The sequence below is a fragment of the Gopherus evgoodei genome, chromosome 2, assembly GCF_007399415.2.
Source record: "Gopherus evgoodei ecotype Sinaloan lineage chromosome 2, rGopEvg1_v1.p, whole genome shotgun sequence".
Classification (NCBI taxonomy): domain Eukaryota; kingdom Metazoa; phylum Chordata; order Testudines; family Testudinidae; genus Gopherus; species Gopherus evgoodei.
Genome location: NC_044323.1, coordinates 249,551,064 through 249,574,957, shown reverse-complemented (window position 1 = coordinate 249,574,957; position 23,894 = coordinate 249,551,064). Strand labels below are relative to the sequence as shown.

At 39.5% G+C, this 23,894-nt stretch overlaps 1 protein-coding gene across 1 annotated transcript in view; it reads left to right on the top strand.

The window, feature by feature from the left end:
• Positions 1 to 23,894, top strand: part of MMP16 (matrix metallopeptidase 16) — a 244,629-nt gene that overhangs the window by 173,107 nt on the left and 47,628 nt on the right.

Here is a 23,894-nt window from a genome sequence, read left to right as displayed (position 1 = left end):
TCAAACAAGAGGAAGAGCTGCCTCTGCTCTGACTCAAATTATAAACACCAGAGCACAGCAGCTCACTTGTTTAAGACTTCCCACAGATCAGCAAGTTACTTAATTTTGTGGATGAGCCTTTTGAGCAACAATGTTTAGATTTCTGGGGAGAGCAAATTCTTCAAATACACTGCAATTAGAGTCACATAAGTATATTGTTCCAAAAGGACATCTCCTCAGAACACTGGGGAACCCCCTTGTCCTTAAAATACCCCTGCCAGTTCTGTTACATGGGGGAGAAGTTTGCTATTGAGAAAAAGGGAAAAACATGTTTTAGCTAAAGGAATTATAGGAATAACATTTATAGTTGGCTTGAAATTTGCAAAAGATCGGATTAGATGATCATGATGGTCTCGTCTGACCTTAAAGTCTATGAGTCTATAAATGAAATGTTCAATAAGTAGTTTCTTCGTGTGGACAAAGTCGATTTCTAACTTGTTGGCATTGCTTAATTATGCTCGAAGAGCTACAGACAACAAATGGGACAGCAGAATTTTTGAGCACCAACAGTTTTTATTCAGAAGCTCGTTACCCCCCACAATTATGTTAACTAAGATGAGTGTTTAGCTTTCACTCTTACTCTCAGTGTTTTCTTTCAGCTAATTTCCCCTCCCTATTTAGTTTGCCTCCCACAGGGATGTAGCAAATGGCTGAAAAACAAAAAAAAACAACCTGGTACTTCTCTCATGGGGAAGCTGTGCAACTTGTCATGCCATTGTCCCTCTGCCTTTAATGCAGAATCTCTCTGTCACTGTGTGTAGCACTGTATATCTGTATTTCACAGTCTCATCTGCTCCTCAGTCTCAGCAGAAAGAATCCTCTGACAGTCAGTACATCTAGGACGATTTGCTTCATTGAAAGGAACTTCATTTTCTCAAATAATTTGGCAAGATCCAGTATTGCAGATGGTTATTTTATAAATTTCCTTCACTTCCCCTGTTCTATATCATTCATTCTGCTTTTTCAGTCTTCTGAAGCAGAGAGCCAGAATTTAAAGCCAGTCCAGTGTTTCCGATCTGTGGGATCAATAATGATCAATCACTTCAGACAAACTATTTCATAGTTAAAAAATGTTTAAGAGGACAGATCTGTCCTGGTCTTGAAATGGCTATACCATTTCATTGCTTCCCAAGGGTTCCAGATGGAGCCATCCCAATCATTTTTTCTAACTACAGTATTACTTAGGAGAATTTCACTGCTTTCGATTTATTTGACACCATGCTTATTCCTTACCAACAAGAGTGCCTACCAGTTCTGGCTCCATCATCCTCATCCTCATTGTCAGTATTGTGCTCGTTGGCCTCTTCTCAGTTTCATGAGTTTTCACAAAATCCCTGGCCTTTGTAGCAGCTCCATCTGGAAATAAGTGGTTGTGGTTATCAGGTAAAGGCACACATTAGGGTTATATTTTTTGGACTTTGCCCTGCAAAAGCATATAGGGACACAGTCCTCTCCCCTCACCATGTGACAATGTTAAAAAATGGCTGCAGAAAGTTCTGGACAAGGAACTTGATCAGAATAAGAACCACACTATTATCTGTAGTGCTATTCTGCCTCTCTCTGCTTCACTTCAGAACTTCTGGCTAGACAATTCTTCAGCCCTTCCTGCCTCTCTTAGTATGACAGCTTTAAGGAAACAGTACAATTCTCCTTACATACTCATACCTACTATAATAGTACCAGGTTCCCTGAGAGAACCTGTGGTAAGTGGTTAAAAATTCTGCTATTTCATTTGTTGTTGTGTCTGTTCAAGTGCAAGGTAAGTGTAAATCCATTTAGTTAGGGAGCGAGAGAAATATCATGTACATCTAAGAAAATTATCTTCTGAAATTTTGATGCAGTGGATGGTAGAAGATGGATTTTAGGCAGGATTAAATGGACTATGTTTTATGATCTTATAATACCTCCTTCACGACTTGTAGAAATATGTTTTCTGACTCATCACATCCTGAGAAACATTATAAAAAAAGCATTTATAAAGTACAAACAATATTATGTTTGGTTTTCTGGCAATTAAGTGGTAGCTGTCATTACCCCTTGACATTAGTGTAGACCTCAGTTGTATTCATATGAAACTGTATGGATGTAATTAAAATTCCATTTCAGAATTGTTTATTTACATAGAGTACCCTATTAAACAAATAAATAAAAAGAAAATCTGTCTTCCAATCTGTGGTAAACAAGTGAGGAATTCTGAAAGAAATCCACCATGAATTATAGCCTTTGGTATTATTTGGTGGTAGCAGCAGGAAAGAAAAGAGTACAGGGGTGGGGAAACGAATATTAAACAGAAGAGACAAAGAAACAACAGCAATATGAGAGTGGACCTGACTGTATGTAAGAGTCGATATTTTTACAAAGGTCTCCAGGGTTGCTTGTGTAACTGTTTTGTGTCACGTGGCATTGTGAATGTCTGGACTGTCAATGGCAACCTGAGAAGGTTCAGCAGAGCGCACTTTGGGTTCCAGAAGGGGAAAACATTGAACATTTCAGCCAAGAAAGAGTGAGAGCAAGAGGTCAGAATTTAGCTAAAGCTGTAGACAGAAGACTCCTGTACTCTACTTTTCATTTTATTATATTGGAAAGAACACTCTGGTGGGATTCAATTCCTTAGCTCAGTAGTGAAGAGGACAGCTGTAATTCAAGTAACCCCAGCTCCAATGACATTGAGGAAGTGAAGGGCAAAACAAAACTCAGCAGGGACCTTAGCCTTCAGTACATCTAAAGTAGGCAACCATTGGAAATTAAGAGACAAGGGATGTGCCAGAAATATTGGCATCAGAATAAATGGTAAGGGATCCAGGAAACAGAAGAATAGGGTGGGACTGCATTGGAATAATGATAGACAGTAGTTAATAGTAATTAAACTTATAACTTAAGTAGGTTTTTTTTATTTGAAGATCTCACATCACTACCAGTATTACTCAAGCCTTTCCACACACATGTGAGACAGATTAAGTGATCACCTTGCCCAGAAACAAAGCTATAGTCCAGGAAATGTTGGAGTATCCCATATCCTGCTTCAGGGGGGATTTACCAGAGTTATCCTTTGGCCAGAACAATGAGGTTAAACCCCTACTCTTTATTTTTTTAAAGTTTCATAGGATATTCACACAAGTGGCCAGGAGTTCATTTTTATGTCTCTATGAGAGATGGCAACTCTAGCAATACCATACCAGGTCACACTTTAGATTAAGGTTCTATTTATAAAACACTTTAAAAGGACTCATAAATGGTTAATAGATGTTATAAGAATGTCACAGTTAAGAGTGTATGTGTTATAGATGTTTATAATCAACTTATTAACTTGTTGGACTCATTCACAATCTATTACAATTGATTAACCATGTATTCAAACAACTATTTATCATTTATTAACCCTTTATAAGATATTTATAAATGTAAACTTAACATGAACTGTGAACCTATCTCTTAACACCACGATGAAACATTGGTTTAATTCTGTCTCACAAGGAACAGTACCACCTGCAAAGGCAGTGAAACCACTTCCAGCAACAGTAGCAACAGTGAGAAGATCATAGGAAGATTTACTGAGAAACTGAAAGGACCCACAATTTATGCCTCTGTGGAGTAGATGAACAAGGCATAGGACAGACCCTGTAAAAACATTCACACTTAAGTCATTCCACTGAACTTAATGGAATTACTGAAGTGCTTAAAGAAACGATATGTGTAAATGTTTGTAGGATTGGGACTATTGTCTATAAAAGCCTTGTGAGTTAAAAATATGTACTGGTTTTAACAGGCACATTAGCAAGGCCTTGTTTCTTATTTAGCTGAAGCTAATAAACCCAACTGAAGCAAATATCTGAGACTAGATCTTTATAGAATGTAACCCAAAATACCAGAAATTTATCATTTTCATAGAGTTCATTTTTTATTATTATTTTTGTGGAAGGGCTGAGGAGGTCCTCTTTCCCATACTCACTTTATCCTTGGGAGCACAGGAATACAGAAGGGCCCATTTTTTATGTATTCCAAGGATTTATGCACCTAAAAAAAATAAGCATTGAAAATCAGAAATAAAGATGTAAAATACAGAAGCCATAACTATAACTCCAGAATAAAGCAAGTTACAGGATGCAAATTCCAGACTCAAGCTAGTGGGAAAAAAAAGGTTATAAAGGTACATGTAGTTAGAATTATTCGCATTGCCAGTCATTGGTCATGTCAATTTTTTCCCTCCATTTCTCAAAGGGCCAGATCCAAAGCCTACTTAAATCAATGGAGATACTCCTGTTGACTTCAGAGGGGTTTGGAGCAGGCTCAGACTGCATATTTTACACAGTTCCAAATCTGTCAGACAGGAAAGCAGACACAGTACTACAGAGCGCTATGGAAGAGTTAGAAAAGAGATTAAAATACAGACTAACTGATTTACATTACGGGCTTGATCCTGCAACCACCACTCATATGAGTCATTCAGATTTAGGTAATACTTACATTATAAGCAACTGATGGGCTTAATCACATGTCTAGGAGTTGCAGGATCAGTCCCGTACATTTTGCTTCATCCTTTTACAGTTCTCTACTAAAATATAGTAATTAGCTAGCATAATTTATTCTTCAGCGACCCTCCTACTTCCACAAAACTGGTGAAATTAACGAACAAACAACTTTTCTAGTTGAATACAGATCAAATTTAGAGGACAAAAAATACTACGTCCTTTGGCACCTGCCTTCTTTTAGGGGCCTAAGGGAAAGGTGTTGGTTTTTTTTCAAATCTTTTAATTGAGTGAACTGATTAAAAATATTTTGTTGGCAGGAAAACAAAAAAGTGCAGCATTGACAAAAAAAATTAAAAAATCTCACAGCAAAGAATAATCTAAAATTACACTGAGACATATCTTCAATTTTGTATCACCAGCAAGTGTTATCTTGTAGTATTAACAATACATTGTAATTGGGGCTACAGTCTAATGGAACCAAAGGGAATAATTGCAAAAACACTTCAAGCACAAGGCTTAATTAAAATGTCTTGTTCTACAAAATCATGTCCTTTCAACTAATTTAGGTAAACATTTTGGGAACCAATTGGTATTGCTTGTAATATAAGTTTTATCCAACAGCGGTATTTAATGTTCTGAAAATATTTGTGTAACATCAACTAAAGCTCTATATTCTAAACATTTTCATTTTTTGCATTTGCTCTGTATAGGGGCGGAAGGGGCTTTTCAATGTGTTAGGCAGTTGACAGTGCAGGTATTGTTCAACCGGGTTGAAAAGAGACACAGTTTATTTATTCCTCTGAATTATTTGTTTTCCTCTCCAGTCTCTCTCCTTTTGGAAGGATTTGGTGTCACAAATGATAACTTAGAGCAATATTTATATATTTGTTTTTCCAATATTAAGTGTTATTACAAATCGTATTGCCACATAGAAGAAAAACTTTATAGATATTCACCCAAATGCTAGTGGTATATGTGTGGTTTAAACATTTTTCAAGTTTCATCCAGTTGGAAAATTGGTGCCTTTTGGATGGGGTAATCAAAAATACATGGTATTAATGACATGGACTCATAACCTTTCTGGAGAGCTGTGCAGACCTGCTTGGTGAAATCCTGGCCCCATTGAAGTCAATGGCAACACTTCCATTAACTTTACGGGAGCTGGATTGCACCCATTGTTTGTGAACACGTTTAGTGTGACTGGAGCAAACACCTTTTTGAACAACATATATTATGTAAAATAAAACTCCGTTTTTTGCATGTAATTTCTATGTTAAAACAACAGCCAAGCAATGTCAAGTATTGAAAAATTAGGAAATGCCAGTTTTATGGTTGCCACACAACCTTCAGTCTGTTCGCCCTTGGTGTCTAGCCTGTGAGGTCAACTGGTCATGACACTTGTGTAAAAGATTGGATGCATATAAACAAGGAGGCTTTCTTTCCCAGTGATCTCTCAGGGAACTCCTTCTCCATGTGGAAGCCCCTGAGGGGAATGAGATTCTTGGGTCATGTGCTGAGTGCAGTGGTTTGGTTGGAGAGTGTGAAACCTGGCCCAACCTGGCTCTTTACCACACCCTCAATGCTCCAAGTATTCTAGCAGCTCTCAAGCATTCTCAGTAAATTGTGTGATGGTGGCAGTGCTGCTGCTGCTCCTTTGAAAGTGTTGTGGCATGGGCCCAGCTCTTTAGAATGCTTGTGTTCAATTATTGTTTTGAAATGCTACCAGCTCTATGTATAATTACATATAATTTATAATATGAAGTACTTTGGTTCCAATGGTTGAACAAACTTTAAGTGTTTTCACATTTAACCTAAAATCCTTCAGATTCTTCATGAAATAGCCAGCGTAGCTGGATGATGGTACAATATCTTTTGCAAAACCAGCCGGACAACAGAATTAGGAACATGCAAACTTTATATATGCTGTTCTGCTGTCATCTTTGATGATATCATCACTGCTGCTAGTATAAGAACAAAGACTTAAACAAAGCAGAAACATTTATTTATTTATTTGCATTCATTAAGGTGCTCTGGTTGATAGATAAAAATTAAAAAAACAAAACAAAAACTTTTAACATTGTTTCTAGGTGTCTGGTTGGATTTGCAAAGAAACCACTATTTTATTTTGCTACTATGATGAACTGGATTTTCAGAAGTTTTTAAAGAAACCCACAGCTTTTCAGCTGGTTCAGTACTAGCCCAAACTTGATCAACTAGCTGTTGAATCTGTATTTTTTCTGGTCAACCACCATACAATGTTGTTCCAAATCATCCTGCACTGAATTCCATGCTCTCATGTATGGCTGGATGAACCCATGCCATTTAGATGACTAACCTTTTTTGTTTTACAGATAGAGTGTGTGTGTGTGTGTGTGTGTGTGTGTGTGTGTGTGTGTGTGTGTGTGTGTGAGAGAGAGAGAGAGAGAGAGAGAGAGAGAGAGAGAGAACTGCTCTTAGCATTCTTTATTAATATATTTTGGATTGTATATTTAATTATTGTTGTCTATCAAACCATCAAATCTGGCCATTGTTATTATGTAATTTGAAGAGCATACCTACTAACTAGGTCAATGCAAAGGGTACAACTGCAGCTTTGTTCGGAGCTGTATTTGATGTGGAATTCCGCTTGGTACTGTTTTCTGTTTGTGACACGTACTATGTGGTTTCAGTCAGATTATATGGTGTCCTTGGAAATTGCTGGCCTCCTCTGAGCTTTATTGCTTGCCCCTTTTCCCCAGTTGGAGATATTGCACAGGTTTCAGTTGTCCAGCAAATGTGATTCTGGGATGCATTAACAGGTGTGTTGTAAATAAGACACGAGAAGTCATTCTTCCGCTTTACTCTGCGCTGCTTAGGCCTCAACTGGAGTATTGTGTCCAGTTCTGGGCACCACTTTTCAAGAAAGATGTGGAGAAACTGGAGAGGGTCCAGAGAAGAGCAACAAGAATGATTAAAGGTCTTGAGAACATGACCTATGAAGGAAGGCTGAAGGAATTGGGTTTGTTTAGTTTGGAAAAGAGAAGACTGAGAGGGGACATGATAGCTGTTTTCAGGTATCTAAAAGGGTGTCATCAGGAGGAGGGGGAAAACTTGTTCACCTTAGCCTCCAATGGTAGAACAAGAAGCAATGGGCTTAAACTGCAGCAAGGGAGATTTAGGTTGGACATTAGGAAAAAGTTCCTAACTGTCAGGGTAGTTAAACACTGGAATAGATTGCCTAGGGAAGTTGTGGAATCTCCATCTCTGGAGATATTTAAGAGTAGGTTAGATAAATGTCTATCAGGGATGGTCTAGACAGTATTTGGTCCTGCCATGAGGGCAGGGGACTGGACTCGATGACCTCTCAAGGTCCCTTCCAGTCCTAGAGTCTTTGAGTCTGAGTCTATGAGTCTATGAGTCCTTCAAAGTCTTTACATGGTTTCTTCTTGCATTCTTGGGAGTGTTGTGTCAGCCCAGTTATTTTCACAAATATTCAGTATATATTTAGATATACAGATATGTACATATTTGTGTATATAATAAAATATGAAACTCCTATTAACATCAGTAATATATTACATGAACATTAACATTAATAGCACATGATAATGACAGCAATTTCTAGACTGACAAGGCCGTTACATAGAAAATAGTTAACGTTGTCTTACCTGCATCTGTGAAAGTATATTTCCAAGTATCCTTTCCATTGTGTGCCATGAATGTCTCAATAACCAGATATCTTTTCTATGTATAACTTGCTGCCATCAAGGCCATTCTATAACTGCTGGATTTACCATTTCCCCAATGCCCTGCAGTAGGTGTTTGAGCAGGGATAAGCAGCTTTGAACTCCATCTGGGTCCAAAGTGAGTTCTGACAGTGGAGGCTGGCTGGGGCATTGTCAGTTTTATTCCCTGATATCTTTGCCCAGCCTGCCATACTAGCTAAATCAGAATGATGGCGGTTTGCTTTACCTGTCTGCGCATATCATTTGTTTCACTCATAGTGTGGTGCTTTGCCTCCGGCATGAGAGATGAGCCTGCTACTGTCTTTAACTAATACTACAAATGTCTCTGAGTCATAACCCTCTCTGTGATGACCCAGACACATTTGCAAGTCAAGTAGGCCTGAGGAGTGCAAACCTGTTCTATGTTTATGTGAGCTTGTGTCTGTTACTTGGTCAAAGTCATTTTTTCAAATATAAAGACTGATTTACAGTGGCACATAGGCTGTGGGCCTGGGTGGCAAAAGGTTCATCCAAAGAGTGGGAGAAGACATGCACCGCAACATAAACTGTTTCACCAATGGTCCTAGACCCAGCTGGGGGAATTCAGAAAGTAGTCTTTTCACCCAAGAAAGAACTGTGATAAATGAAAGTTAATGTGAATGTGACACATTACTGGTGCAGGGTTTGCTGCAACAAACCTATGGAAGAAACACAGTGGAGCAGACCTTCTGATTCTCCAGAGGGTTGTCAGTATGCCTTAGTTGGCAGCACTCTCATTTTTGACCAGAAAAAAGGTTTATGTTATAGGCTCTTTACTAATATGAGCCCTGCCAGTGCAGAGTAGTTCTAGGGAAAGTTGTGTAATTAGGGGCTGTGTATCTCTGAAAGCTTTTTTATGCTGATGTCCTTCTAGCTTTTCTTTTCTTATCTTTATCTTTTCTGCACAGGTTTTCAAATCCTTTTGACACTTTTCATCGAGAGAGAAGGATAATCTCAATATCCTGGCTAATCTTTTTCTCCCTAAAGAGGTTGTAATGTGCTGTTTTATTTGAAGAAAGTACAACATAGGATATCAAATTTGATTTGTGGAATGAAGGCCTAATTTTTGAGACAAGAGTAATGACAGTAGGATTTATCTAGTTTTGAGACACAATTAAGAGGCAAGATGATCGTTGTATTTAAACCAGCAATTAACTTGAAGGTCTGAATCTAGTGTATACTCAATGCGCCTCTGGTGGATTCATCACTGAATTTTGTCTGCTGGTTAGATCATTAGCGTCCCCAGCTTGGGCCGGGTACTGATGGGGAGTGCAACATGAACACTGATCTGTACTCCCCCCCCCCACTCCCTAACCCTACAGGCCTGACTGAGATTATAGGATAAACTAGATCTCCCAGAAAGCTCCCCTGGAGCGGGATGTGATGACACAAGGGGTCTGTACTCCATTGGCACCGAAAAATGGAGGTGTAGACTGGGGAGAGGATAAGGCCAGATTGGCCAAGGGCTGGAACAGATTCAGCACATAGCCCAGGAAGTTTGCAAGAGCAGATCTCATATGAACCCATAGCCACAGATTAAAGCTGTCTTCCCCTGGTAGAACCCCCAAAGGGTGGCAGTCTAAACACCACCCTGTTTCCCACTGAGGTGGCTGGGAACAGATGAGTCCATTTCACAACACCCTTTACCAGCAAAGCCCAATAAAAAAGAGAAAAAGGTGTACACCAGAGGTATGTATATAACTGATCTGAGGAGGTGGTTTCTACAATGGTGAATACAGGTGAAATGGGCACCCTTTTGAAATGGTGAAGGAAAACAAGAATATTTGTAAACAAAAATTGAATAACTTCATTTTACTTGACTGATTAAAAGTGTACATTGAGGGTCCATGACAGTCATTTATGCGGTACATGCTTTTTCACCAGAAGAGATGAAGGGGGGTTTGTATGTTTCCCTCGATGGGTGCAGCTTTGGAATGTGTTTTAAAATACTTTGATTATGAAATTCACAGCATAAATTTGAATTCTCTTCTACAAACTACTGATATTTATAGACAAGCCAGTCTAGTCCATCTTGAGTAAATTAAATACTGTAAGAGATAATCCAGATAATTTGTATTCTCCTAGAGTGAAAATTTAACCAAATTGCTTAAGGATAAAAAAGTGTTAAATTAAAAATCTACCTAAAAATTATAAAAGAAAGAAAAATTCCTGGTGAAGAAAATTGATGAAAATAGTGAATTTCTTGTAAAATAGGATGATAGACACAGTGACACAAAAAGAAACTCCAAATAGTGAAAGAGTAACTTCAAAAATCAAAGAACATGTGACCAGACAATACTGGGAGTTTACTGAAAATGCTGAAGACTTTTTACCAACTTTTTTATCCTGATACTTTCATAAGGTTCCTCTGAGCTATTAAGAGTCCTGTGACACCTTATAGACTAACAGATGTTTTGGAGCATGAGCTTTCGTGGGTGAATACCCACTTCATCAGATGCATGTAGTGGAAATTTCCAGGGGCAGGTATATATATGCAGGCAAGCTAGAGATAATGAGGTAGTTCAATCAGGGAGGATGAGCCCTGTTCTAGCAGTTGAGGTGTGAAAACCAAGGGAGGAGAAACTGGTTCTGTAATTGGCAAGCCATTCACAGTCTTTGTTTAATCCTGAGCTGATGGTGTCAAATTTGCAGATGAACTGAAGCTCAGCAGTTTCTCTTTGAAGTCTGGTCCTGAAGTTTTTTTGCTGCAGGATGGCCACCTTAAGGTCTGCTGTAGTGTGGCCAGGGAGGTTGCAGTGTTCTCCTACAGGTTTTTTTATATTGCCATTCCTAATATCTGATTTGTGTCCGTTTATCCTTTTCCGTAGCGACTGTCCAGTTTGGCCGATGTACATAGCAGAGGGGCATTGCTGGCATATAATGGCATATATTACATTGGTGGACGTGCAGGTGAATGAACCGGTGATGGTGTGGCTGATCTGGTTAGGTCCTGTGATGGTGTCGCTGGTGTAGATATGTGGGCAGAGTTGGCATCGAGGTTTGTTGCATGGATTGGTTCCTGAGCTAGAGTTACTATGGTGCGGTGTGCAGTTACTGGTGAGAATATGTTTCAGGTTGGCAGGTTGCCTGTGGGCGAGGACTGGCCTGCCCCCCAAGGCCTGTGAAAGTGTGGGATCATTGTCCAGGATGGGTTGTAGGTCCCCATGATGCGTTGGAGAGGTTTTAGCTGGGGACTGTATGTGATGGCCAGTGGAGTCCTGTTGGTTTCTTTCTTGGGTTTGTCTTGCAGTAGGAGGCTTCTGGGTACACGTCTGGCTCTGTTGATCTGTTTGATCTGGAAAAATTCCACCACGATTTCAACAGCTTCCACCCCACCATCAACCTCAGCCTGGACCAATCTACACGGGCGGTCCACTTCCTAGACACCACGGTGCAAATAAGTGATGGTCACATTACCACCACCCTCTACCGAAAACCTGCCGACCGCTATGCCTACCTTCATGCCTCTAGCTTCCATCCCGGGCACATCACACGATCCATTGTCTACAGCCAAGCATTGAGGTAGAGCCGCATCTATTCTAACCCCTCAGACAGAGACCAACACCTACAAAATCTCCACCAAGCATTCTCAAAACTACAATACCCGCATGAGGTAATAAGGAAACAGATCAACAGAGCCAGACGTGTACCCAGAAGCCTCCTACTGCAAGACAAACCCAAAAAAGGAACCAACAGGACTCCACTGGCCATCACATACAGTCCCCAGCTAAAACCTCTCCAACGCATCATCAGGGACCTACAACCCATCCTGGACAATGATCCCACACTTTCACAGGCCTTGGGGGGCAGGCCAGTCCTCGCCCACAGGCAACCTGCCAACCTGAAACATATTCTCACCAGTAACTGCACACCGCACCATAGTAACTCTAGCTCAGGAACCAATCCATGCAACAAACCTCGATGCCAACTCTGCCCACATATCTACACCAGCGACACCATCACAGGACCTAACCAGATCAGCCATACCATCACCGGTTCATTCACCTGCACGTCCACCAATGTAATATACGCCATCATATGCCAGCAATGCCCCTCTGCTATGTACATCGGCCAAACTGGACAGTTGCTACGGAAAAGGATAAATGGACACAAATCAGATATTAGGAATGGCAATATACAAAATCCTGTAGGAGAACACTGCAACCTCCCTGGCCACACTACAGCAGACCTTAAGGTGGCCATCCTGCAGCAAAAAAACTTCAGGACCAGACTTCAAAGAGAAACTGCTGAGCTTCAGTTCATCTGCAAATTTGACACCATCAGCTCAGCATTAAACAAAGACTGTGAATGACTTGCCAATTACAGAACCAGTTTCTCCTCCCTTGGTTTTCACACCTCAACTGCTAGAACAGGGCCTCATCCTCCCTGATTGAACTACTTCATTATCTCTAGCTTGCCTACATATATATACCTGCCCCTGGAAATTTCCACTACATGCATCTGACGAAGTGGGTATTCACCCACGAAAGCTCATGCTCCAAAATGTCTGTTAGTCTATAAGGTGCCACAGGACTCTTTGCTGCTTTTACAGATCCAGACTAACACGGCTACCCCTCTGATACTCTGAACTATTGTAGCCAATCATTTGTGGTAGCTAATACAGATCATTATTTACTCAAAATTGATATTTAATAATTAATAACTGTACTTAAAGTGTATCATCATTTCACAGTTCTTGTGCCCAGTGGCCTGGCTTCTCACTCCTATTCTCCTACTTGAAATTGTTGGCCATGAAACATGTGAGAAGATGCTCTATGCAGGCTATTCCACCATCCTATAGAAATTAAGTGAAAATGATAGTCTTTTTGCAGTATTTGTTTTTTAATCGTTCTCTGGAATTCATCTGGTAATTACTTTGTTGTAAGGAATTCTATAGGAAGTTAAAAAAAAAAACCAACCCTATGAGTAGGAGATTATTCTCTGTTATATTATAAAGGGGTTTACATTAATTGTAGTTGTATCCTATTGATTTCATCTGTGTTAAACTACATAGAGCTTTTCGGAACAGGGTACCCTTCAGTCACACTCCCATGCATGAGAACAGCTGCACAGCATTAGATCCCCTAGCTCCACCCTGTATGCTGCCATTCAGTGAGCTCCCAGACCCCTGCTGCCTACTCCATTGTGTATTGCTCACAGGCAGAAGTTTCAAATATGGGCTCTTACATTGCATCTTCATGTGCATATGCAAAACCTCCCACAACAGATGAAGTTTCACAGAGAGATATTATTTAGGTGTCCGGTTACCCATTTTATGCCCATTTGCAAGCTTCGTGCTTGAACAAGTTGCGGCTTCATCATAGGCATCACTGTTAAATTATATTGGCCTTCAATATAACTTATACTTTAGTAGGGCCCTTTATTCAAGACCAGGATAAAGTTTATTCATTTTAACTGAGGAAGTGTTATATATTTCTAGTATAGATGTGCCCAGTTCAGCCACCTTTCCTCATGCTGAATGCCATGTTACTTGAGGAGCAATCCCAAGTAAATCCATGAAATCATGAGTATGTACGTGTATAGGTGGCAGAACTGGGCTCAGTGAAATTTGCAGCATCTCTTATGTAAAAAGGCAATCACTGTGTTTGGAAATAAACAGTCAACTCATCTGAAAACTTCTGATAATCGTGTTGATGAAGTGTTGTATCTTGTACTATAGGTGAATGGGCCATCATCTACAGAACCTTAGAGGAAATGGGAACGTTCCAGAAACTCTTTGCTGCTAGTCTAGATATTTCTGCCTTCAGTGTGTCTCTATTGTGTCTGTCTGGTTGTTCATGTTGAATGGTCAACGTGGGGCAATTGAAGCATTTTATTGAGATTTAATCATTTAAATTATTTGAAAAAAACAAGGGTTAAAAATTTAATTACATTGTGGGAGTGGAGAACACACACAACAAGCTAATTACTAAAAATAGAAGAGAGATTTACATAGCTGGCAAAAATAAAACTTGGTGGGATGATTCTCACAACTGGGACACTAGCAATAATGTGCTCTGATACCAACATGGTAAGTAGAGAAGTGGTAGCACTGATGAGTAGTCTCTGGCTGTAGGAGGTCTGTAATATTGTCAGACCTCAGAAACTGAGCAGTTAGGCTGAGTGAGCTCTTGTAGGCAAGACCTTTTGGGAAGAGCCAGGTGTTGCTGGAAGTACTGTTAATGATGCAGTAGGTGACAATCTTCTGAATCAGGATTGAACCAGCATCTTGCTGGGGCCCACTGTACTGCTGACTTTCAAATAAGATGCAAAATGCAGTAGCAACTGCCCAAAGAAGCTGTGGCATGTTTTGCAGATATTCTGCATAACTAATATCCCCTTGCAGTTTCAGATGGATATAGCACTTTTACTTTCTCTCCTAAAATATTTTGTAATATTGCTGGGTGGCCTGCATATCAGTGATCTGTGAAAATATTTCTACTACAGTTTGTGAAACACTTTGGAATCTTTTTGGATAAAAAGTGCTACAGTGTATAAATGTCATTGATACAGTCTATGTAGAAAAAATAACCAGCAAGAATAGGTGGAAATATGTCAAAAATATTTACAAAAGCTGAGATACAATTTGATAATGAAGACAATATCAGCTAAATATTCTGAGTAACATACAAGGAATTTAAAACAAAGGATGAATTACAATGGACATTTGTTGTAGATTCCAGGTCTGGAGCAAAGGGAGGATAAAATATTATTAAGGAGCACGCCCCTCAGAACATGTTCCTAAATGAATTAATGACAAGAAAAAAAATCTAAGTAAGGGTTGATTGATACATTTAGTAGAAAATAATGAGTGATGTACCCTTTTACTTTTGAAGTGTTTGGATTATGATACATTTCTCTGGAAATATGCCACTGTTAAAACCACTAATTTCTCTGACATTTCTATACGAAAAGTGCTGGGAATATTTTCCTTAAAAAAATATATTTTAATGACCTTTTCTGGATATTGTTCTAAGCATAGGACATGATTTTCAGACTTATTATGCACATTACTTTGTGTATCTAATTTATACATCTAAATATGCAATATGAACAGACAACTCAGATATCTGTGCACACTTACAGCCAATTAGATGCCCAAATTTCCATATGCATCAGCAGATATACAGATGCACAGAGTACTTATTATATACGTTAGGCACAGCTAATGTAGGCTCAAATTTAGAAAATATGCTTTGTTATATACAATATATTTAACGAAAGTAAAATCTCACACCCAAAATCCAATCTCTTATTCTGAAAAGATTATTTGTGTGATGTCCTTTTAATCTTGCTGATTCTCAAAAAAATGAAAACAAACCAAACTGAACAAATAATCTTGTCTTGCAGATGTGACAGGTGTACAAACAGAAGATAATATATGGAATATTTTCTAAATATGTGTGGGTGTATCAAGAGCTTAGCTGAAGAACTACATATTTCCTGAATATTTTGTTTGTCAGAAGCTTTACATCCCTCTGTGTATTATATGTAAATGTAGGTGTCCTAGATGAAGCATACATGATAATATATATTTAGGGATTGCCATATGGTAGAAAATATAGTATTAGGATGGTTCATTCTGAATATAAATGAAATAGAAATTTCTGTTCACTTTCCATTGGATCAGAGCCCATTGTTACAGGTGTGAAGTGTGCTATAGTAAAAATCCCCTGTTAACTGAAATAACTCACATCCCAAGAATTTTAAATTCCAAACACAAACACAAACAAAGCAGGAACTTTTGAAAATCTATGATTGGCATGGATAGCAGCTGATGGACAAATGTTTACTCCCCCAGCTAGTCCTAAAAATACTGTCCATACAGATTTTATAAGATGTCCACATCATAGGCTCATCTAATGGTATTCAGTAATTATTATCCTAAAATTAGTAGCAGTATTTCCTTTTCCAACCATGATGTCTAAAGGAGAGGGAGATCAGTTTTTCTGGGGTAGGCTTGTTTCCTGCAGCAGGTGTTCTCCACCAGGCAGAAGCCACGGATAGCATAGAACCAGAAAAGTGTTTGGAGTAGGGAAGCCTAGAGTTTTGGTATCCATTGGGGTATGGTCAGTTTCACTAATTCCCCTGTGAAGTCAATTGGTCAGTTTTTGTTTATTCACAGACTTACAAATGCCTCCTGGTCTTTGCAGCTGCTGAGGTTATTCCCTATTTCTAAATGGAAGTAGTCTCTCCCTAGTACTCCGAGGGGTGGAGTCCTGGCTTACAAAATAGAAATCAGCTATTCAGACTTTGGATGACCTGGAGTGTGTACTACCATTATGCCTCTTTTGGAGTTTATAAAAGAGATGTATACAAGAGATTTAAAATGCAAAAAAAAAAGTTCCTTTTGTTCTTAAAAAGAAGCAGGCAGCCACAGTGGAGCTGGATTACCACATTCCCTTCACAAAAAGCATCACTTGTTCAGATTTTCTCTAGTCTTTGAACCCTGCTTTCCTTATCTCAATTGCTCATTTTTAAACCGTATGTCTCTACAATTGCTCTCAAGAACACAATACATGTCCAGGTTAAGCAGTGAGAAAGAATTTTGTATAAATTTCAAATGTGCTAAGGAGGCAATATGGTCTAATGATTGGGGTATGGAACAGGAACCCAAAAAACCCTTGGCTTGTAATGTAAACTAAGTTACTGAATTCCATTTTTATCCTTGGAAAAATCAGGTGATTTCCCTATACCTCAGTCAGCTCAGGTAGAAAAGCAGGTAAAAGAATGGACCTTACTGACAATCCTATACTGCTCCTGAACAGACCTTTCCCGGATAAAATCATTTAGTAACATTTGTGCTTGAAGGAGCTATTTACCCCCATCATCTCTTCGCATATAACACCAGTAGTTTCTCTGCTGCTAGTGTCATGTTAACGCAAACACAACACAAGGTGGTTGCTAGGAATATAAGTAAATCTATAACAGATCATGTATTTTATGTGTTAACATTTTAAGACTGCTTCCGTATCTGATTGGTTTCCACTGCTGAATAGTCATTTTCAGGCGGAAATGTAACTAATGCTATTAAAGGACTGCAATGGGAATAAATTCAGTGTTTGTGGGAGTTTATGGCAATTTTCCGGATGCCGTATTTGCATCCAGTTTCCTTTTGAATGAATTTGGGCATTTAGTCCTCGCAGCTAAACGATCAGGATCAGATAAGGAGCGATGCTGTGCTCTTCCTGAGAGATGCTGAGTGCCCTGAATTCTCACCTCACAGGGCTTGGCCCTCGCTTACTAACCTACCATACAAATTCTGCTGTCTCAAACCTGTTGGAAGAGCTGTACTGTTTTTCAATCGCCACGGTTTAGATACATCTTGTGGAATCAACTGTACATTGATTTGTTAATGAACTGATGCTAGTTACAATTATATTAAAGTACTTCAGAGTGTATAAATGAGTCTTCCTTGTTCTGAGGGTACGTCTACATTGCAGCTGAGAGCGTGCTTCCCTGCGTGGGTAGACAGATGTGCACTAGCTCTGCTTGAACTGGTGCGCTAAAAACAGCAGTGTGGCCTGAGAGAGCGTGAGCAGCAGCTCAAGCTAGTCACCTGAGTACAAACCTGGCCAGACTACCTGGCTACGTATTCCAGTACCTCACTTGAGCCGCTCTCCATGCTATCCCCAGCTACACTTCTATTTTTAGGGCTGGTCTATACTGGGGGGGGCGGGTCAATGTGAGATACGCAACTTCAGCTACAGGACTAGCATAGCTGAAGTTTACGTATCTTATTTCGACTTACCTCCCATCCTCACAGCGTGAGATCGACGGCCGCGGCTCCCTCATCGACTCCGCTTCCACCTCTCGCCCTGGTGGAGTTCTGGAGTTGATGGGAGTGCATTTGGAGATGAGACACGATATATCAATCCCCAGTAGATTGATTCCTACCCGCCGATCCGGTGGGTAGTCTGGACGTACCCTTAGTGTGCTAGACTGAGCAGAGAGAGTACATTTTCCACACTGGGAAGCATACTCCCAACTGCAGTGTAGACATACCCTCAGTGTAGACATACCCAGTGTGAAAAAGCTTTACAATAAAGTGACTTGAAAAGAGTACCATGAACTCTTAAATTTCATTGTTGCCTAAACTGAATTTTATGTGCCTTTTATAAGATAAAGCAAGGCCTGATCCTGATTTTATTGGAATTAATTGGTTCCTTGCTGTTTACTTCCATGGGAGTAGGAGCAGGCTTTAAATTCTGAATGAGATTAAAAAGAGAACCACAAAAAAACCCACCCAAAACAGTGAAATCCTCAAATAGATGAATTGTGCCATTATGTCTTCTATACTTAAATCCTCTAGGCTCTTATGGTGTTCTCTTCTGCCCCAGGAAAATTATTTTGCAGGCTAGTTACTCAAAAGCATTTTCTTTCATATTCTTATTCCATGCTTCATTGCCTTTTAAAGTATGATACTAAAAGTTCAGAACTTGCAATATGGAAAATAGAAGTTTTCAAAAGAAATGTCTGAGAGACTGAAATGATTAACAGCTAAGCCTTAACACTACAGGTCCGTAGGACCAAGACTACCACCACAGAAATCCATTGGTGAAATTCCCGTTAACTGTAGTAAGCACAGGATCAGGACCATAAAGAGGAAAATGACAGAAAAAAAATATGACCCTGAAAAATAGAAGGCTGCTAGATTTTTAATTTAACGTTGTTTGCATTATATTAATAACTCACTCGCAAAGTACAGGAAGCAATTCAATAGTTGTGTTTTGCTCTAAAGAAGGATAAGGGCCTTCATTCTTTCATTAATCCCATTGGTGCCCTGAAAGCACAGTCTCTGCAAGGGCTGTCTTCCAGGGGCTCCTCCATCCACAGCTGGGTTTTCTCCTATCCCCTTAAGGGAATGATGTAAAGAGCACAATGTATTAAGCCTTCAGCTTTGTTAACTTACCCTGGTTTCTCTTGTCTATGTCATATAGGGAGAATCCAGAAGAGTTCAGTCTGCTTCCTCAGCACAGCATGCCCCCTCCAGCTCTGCAAAGCCCAGGGGAGGAGCGTGCATGGGATCAGGGGAGTATGCTGCAGTGGCAAACTCCACCTTCCATTGGCATAGGCTCCCTGTGCTCACGGCAAGAAGTGGATGCTGGGGGAGCATGTGGCCATGTATGAAATATGTATGTTTAGTGTAAAGTAATATTAAATAATATGGTTTGGAACTGAGCAGTTGACTAATAACAATATTATGCAACAGTTCAGGACAGGAAGTAAAGAATGCTTCATTGAGTTGATATTACTGGGGGAATCTAAATAGGCAAAATTAAATTACCCAAATTTGGCCAGGGTACTGGAGTGAAACCTTTGCTCTTACGAAAAATGCCCTTAATAGCTGCAAATAATCAGTATCTGAGGTTTGCATCTTACCTGAATGAAGCTACCTCTGGCAGCACTTCAGCATCATGATGGAGTGCTGGCTTAGTCCTATCTCAGATGGAGGAGTATCCCCACTGAATCACAGCATTACTCCTGAGGTAGTCTCTGTTTTCCCTGAATGTCTCACACCCAACTAATCTCCAGAGCCTACCCTGCTTAGTGTTTGAGCTTAGCACGTAGAGGACATACAGCACAGCTGCAAGACAATAAAAAAAATTATGATATAAACCATACAGCTTGTTGATGAGAAGGATCATGATTGGTATTTTAATAAATATTTCTCTCAATTTTATATAATTGGTCCAGTGGTAAACAGGGTTAGTTGAAAACATTAGCCAAAAATAAACTGGTGACATGATTCTATTTCTAGTTGACTGGTTTTGTTTATTTCATAACAAATAATTTCAAAGTTGATAATTGACAGAACAAATGTTACTGTATTTTAGCCCTAAAGTTTCAATGATCTAAATGTATTGCAATCCATTTTTGATTTAATGCTTTCCGTGTGTTATTTGGATGGAGACAACTTACTTCATTATTGATAGTTTGTTACTCCTTGGCTGATATTTTCGGGATTATGCTGCTGTTTTCCCTGCAATCATATTGGCAACATACTTGGTAAAGCTCCCATTGACTTAACTGGGTCCATTTTTGTGTGGTACTTTGTATTAGTGTATACACATGATCTTCTGTCTGTTTGGTGCTGCTGATAGATATTCATAATTATTATCATTTATTGTGACAGTCACATACTATTAAGAATATTGCATATGTTTATTATAATTGTAATACAACATGTAAGTAATTTGCGTGGGTGATGGCTCAGTGACTGCCTCCATCCTACTGTGCATATTCATAGCACCCCAGTGGAGCAGCACAAGACCTGTGTGTAACACCGACAGACCCCAGTCGTCGTCGGGCAGTATAGAACTGGGGACCTCTGGAGCTTAGGGCGTGAGCCTCTACAGCATGAACTAAAAGCTAACTGCTCTAGCCAAGGTTATAGAGCAGACTCATTGTATCTCTCTCTAAGTGGTTTCGGTGCCACTAGATGGGACAGAACACCACACCCAGGAGGTGTGTGGTTTACAGATGCACCACTGAAATTCACCTTAAGCTTTATTTTAGAGGGTGAACTTTTTCCAGAGTGCTCAAAAAGGGCTGTTGCAGTCAGCACATTTGGATTAGCTTCTAGACCATCAGAGATGAAAAGCAGGTATTGAACAAAATTAGTGGTAAAATCAAATGCATCTTCTCTCTCCCTTGATGCTGGTGTACTGTGTGCCTGTGAACTGATTTTTTTCGGTGGACCAAATATCATGCAAGTCACATGAAAGAGCATCACAGAATGAAGAATATGCATCAGTCAAGCAAGGACAAGGCCTTATGTCTTCTTTTTCTCTGTGTTAAACCTCAGGCACTTCTCTCTGGAACTGAAAGACTAGCAAATCTGAGAGAATAATTTTAGCTTTCTGAGTCTTGTAAATCATTCTGAGCCCTGTTCACTGTGCTGCTGGTGAACACATTTTTCTTAATGTGGTGTTAGGTAAACTTCCCCTCTGCTTCTGTGTAACAAGTCTTTTTACTGAATGCCAGTAGCTACAAAAGTTGGTGCTCTAAAGATTTCCAACTGTCTTTCTGTCACCCAAGTCTATGCGCATGTTTTTAATGTCTATTGCATTTGGTAGTTTTCCTATTACTGTAATTCAGGATACAATTCATAGTTACACAGTTATAGATTAGGTATAAAAAATAAAGGGCAAATCTCCACAGATTTTACAGTACATTAGTGTTTTACTGTTGGCGTTGGTTATTGGTAGAGGAAAAGGAGAAAACGATGTGCTGAAAGGCAAAAAAGGTCCATTAATTTGCCCTGAAAACGCAACTGGATTTTTTATTACAGCGGAATTGAAAGATCTGCAAATTGCTTTTATTTCTCCTCAGCATCAGCATTGTTATGAGTCTCTAAAGGAATGTGAAGGACAGTTTAGGGTCAGCATAAAGACCTCCATTGAAATAAAATATTCATAGCAATACAGATTAGTGAGCTCATTTTTAAAAATGAGAATAGAGCGATATTTGTAGGTGGCAAATGGATATAGTCTAAAAGAAGACAGCAAGCGCATTTGGAAATGTTTAAAAAAGAGTTCAGTAAAGCTCTAGATTTAATGTTCATAAAGTTAAATAAGAAGAAGAATGTGCCCTTCCTGTGATACCTCCTAAAAAGATAACATTTCACCAGTGGTCTTTGAGACACTACCTTTTGCCTGTTCTAAGGATAGGATAAAACTCAGGTATCTAATACCATTGTGTGGGAACCACTGGGAAATACTGATTTGAATGGTGAGCACTATAATCTAATGCCTTTCATCTCACAGATTTTCATAGCTGTTTACAAACAATCCTCACAATACTCTAGAGGGGTAAGAATATGTTACTAACATACCCAATATATCGATAAAGAAATTGAGCCACATAGTGGTCAAGTGCATTGCCTCAAGTCACATAATAAATCAGTGGCAGAACTGACAATAGAATCTTGTTTTACTGATTCATATTCCCTATTTCTAAGTATCAGGGTACACAGAAACAGATTAAGGTTATTCAGTCCATCCTCTGCCAGTGCAGGATGGTTAGCATAGTATGTCTTTGTCTCAGTCTACTTTTGAGTAACTAGCCATAAGGCTTTACTCTCTTTCCTCAAAATAATATTATAGACTTTAATCACCCTTATGGATAGAACATTTGCCCTAATGTTCAATTGCAATGTCTCATTCCTCAACTTCACCTTAAAATTTCTAATTATTCTTCTTGCTGTTTCTTGAGCCACCTTAAAGAATTTCTCTTCTTCCTTAATGCTGACACTCGTCCAATTCTAATATATATTATTCTCATTGCCATTCCCTTGTTCCATTTTCAACTCTGCTTTTGTGTGATTTGAGATAACTAATCTGCCCAAATCAAATTGTACCTGATGCATTTTACTTAATTTCACAAAGCGATCACCCTAGTTATGACCTATCAGTCCTCATCCTCAAAGGAAACCTGAATAACAGTATCAAAAGACAAGTCTGGGAGCTTAAATTCATAATTTTGCTAGGCATTAATAAACGTGGAATGTACAGAGACACTGGATTCATGGCTTATTACAACAATCTATAACCCACTAACAATGCCCCCTCAAGGTGTCTTCCTTCTTCCTTCTTTTCTTCCCCATCTCCTGGGGGGATGTTAACAGGCTACATCACCTTGAATGGACCTGTCATAAACAGACAGTTAAGGGTTAATTCCTCTTTTACCTGTAAAGAGTTAAGAAGTTCACAATACCTAGCTGACACCTGACAGGAAGGACCAATAAGGGAACAAGATACTTTCAAAGTTGAGAGGAGAGTTTGTCTGTTCTGTGTGTGCTTTTGCCAGAGTCAGACATCCAGAAAACAACCATCTAAACCTTGCTTAAATTAGTGAATATTTAGATAAGAATGTGGTAGATTTCTTTATTTTTCTCTTTGTCATTTCTTTTGCATAAGACGGAGAACCAAACTGGGTTTCTTTTGTATAACTTGAATCTTTTGCCCAGAGGGACATCCTCTGTGTTTTGAATCTGTTGTCTGTGCGAGTAGCGTGCATGCTCATCTCTAAGAGGTATTCCTTTCACCCTTTTTCTTTAATTAAAAATCTTTGTTTAAGAACCTGATTGATTTTTCCTTGTTTTAAGATCCAAGGGGTTTTTGGATCTGAGCTCACCAGGAATTGGTGGGAGGTGAATCAGTCACAGTCCTTCCAGGAAAAGAGGGATACAGACTGCGGAAATATATAGGGGGAAGACAGAGTTTCCAAATGACTCTTCCATAAACGTTTGTTTAAACTATTTGGTGGTGGCAGCTACTAGAGCTGAGCTGGTAAATAAGCTTAGGGGTTAGCTCATGCAGGTCCCCACAACTGTACCCTAAAGATCAGGGTGGGGGTGACACCTTGACAGAACCCTTGAAATACGTGTTACTGCTTATGCTAAACAGTGTGTTCCACCTTGTAGTTAGCTGTGATGCTCTAGGTATGTCTACAATGTAATTAAGAACCTGTGGCTGGCCTCTGCCAGATGACTCTGGATCATGAACCTTGGGCTAAGTGGCTGTTTAATTGCAGTGTAGACTTTGGGGCTCAGGCTGGAGCTGGGGACTCAGTGAGATGGGAGCATCCCAGAGCTTGCGCTGAAGTCCAAGCCTGAATGTTTACACCACAGTTAAACAGC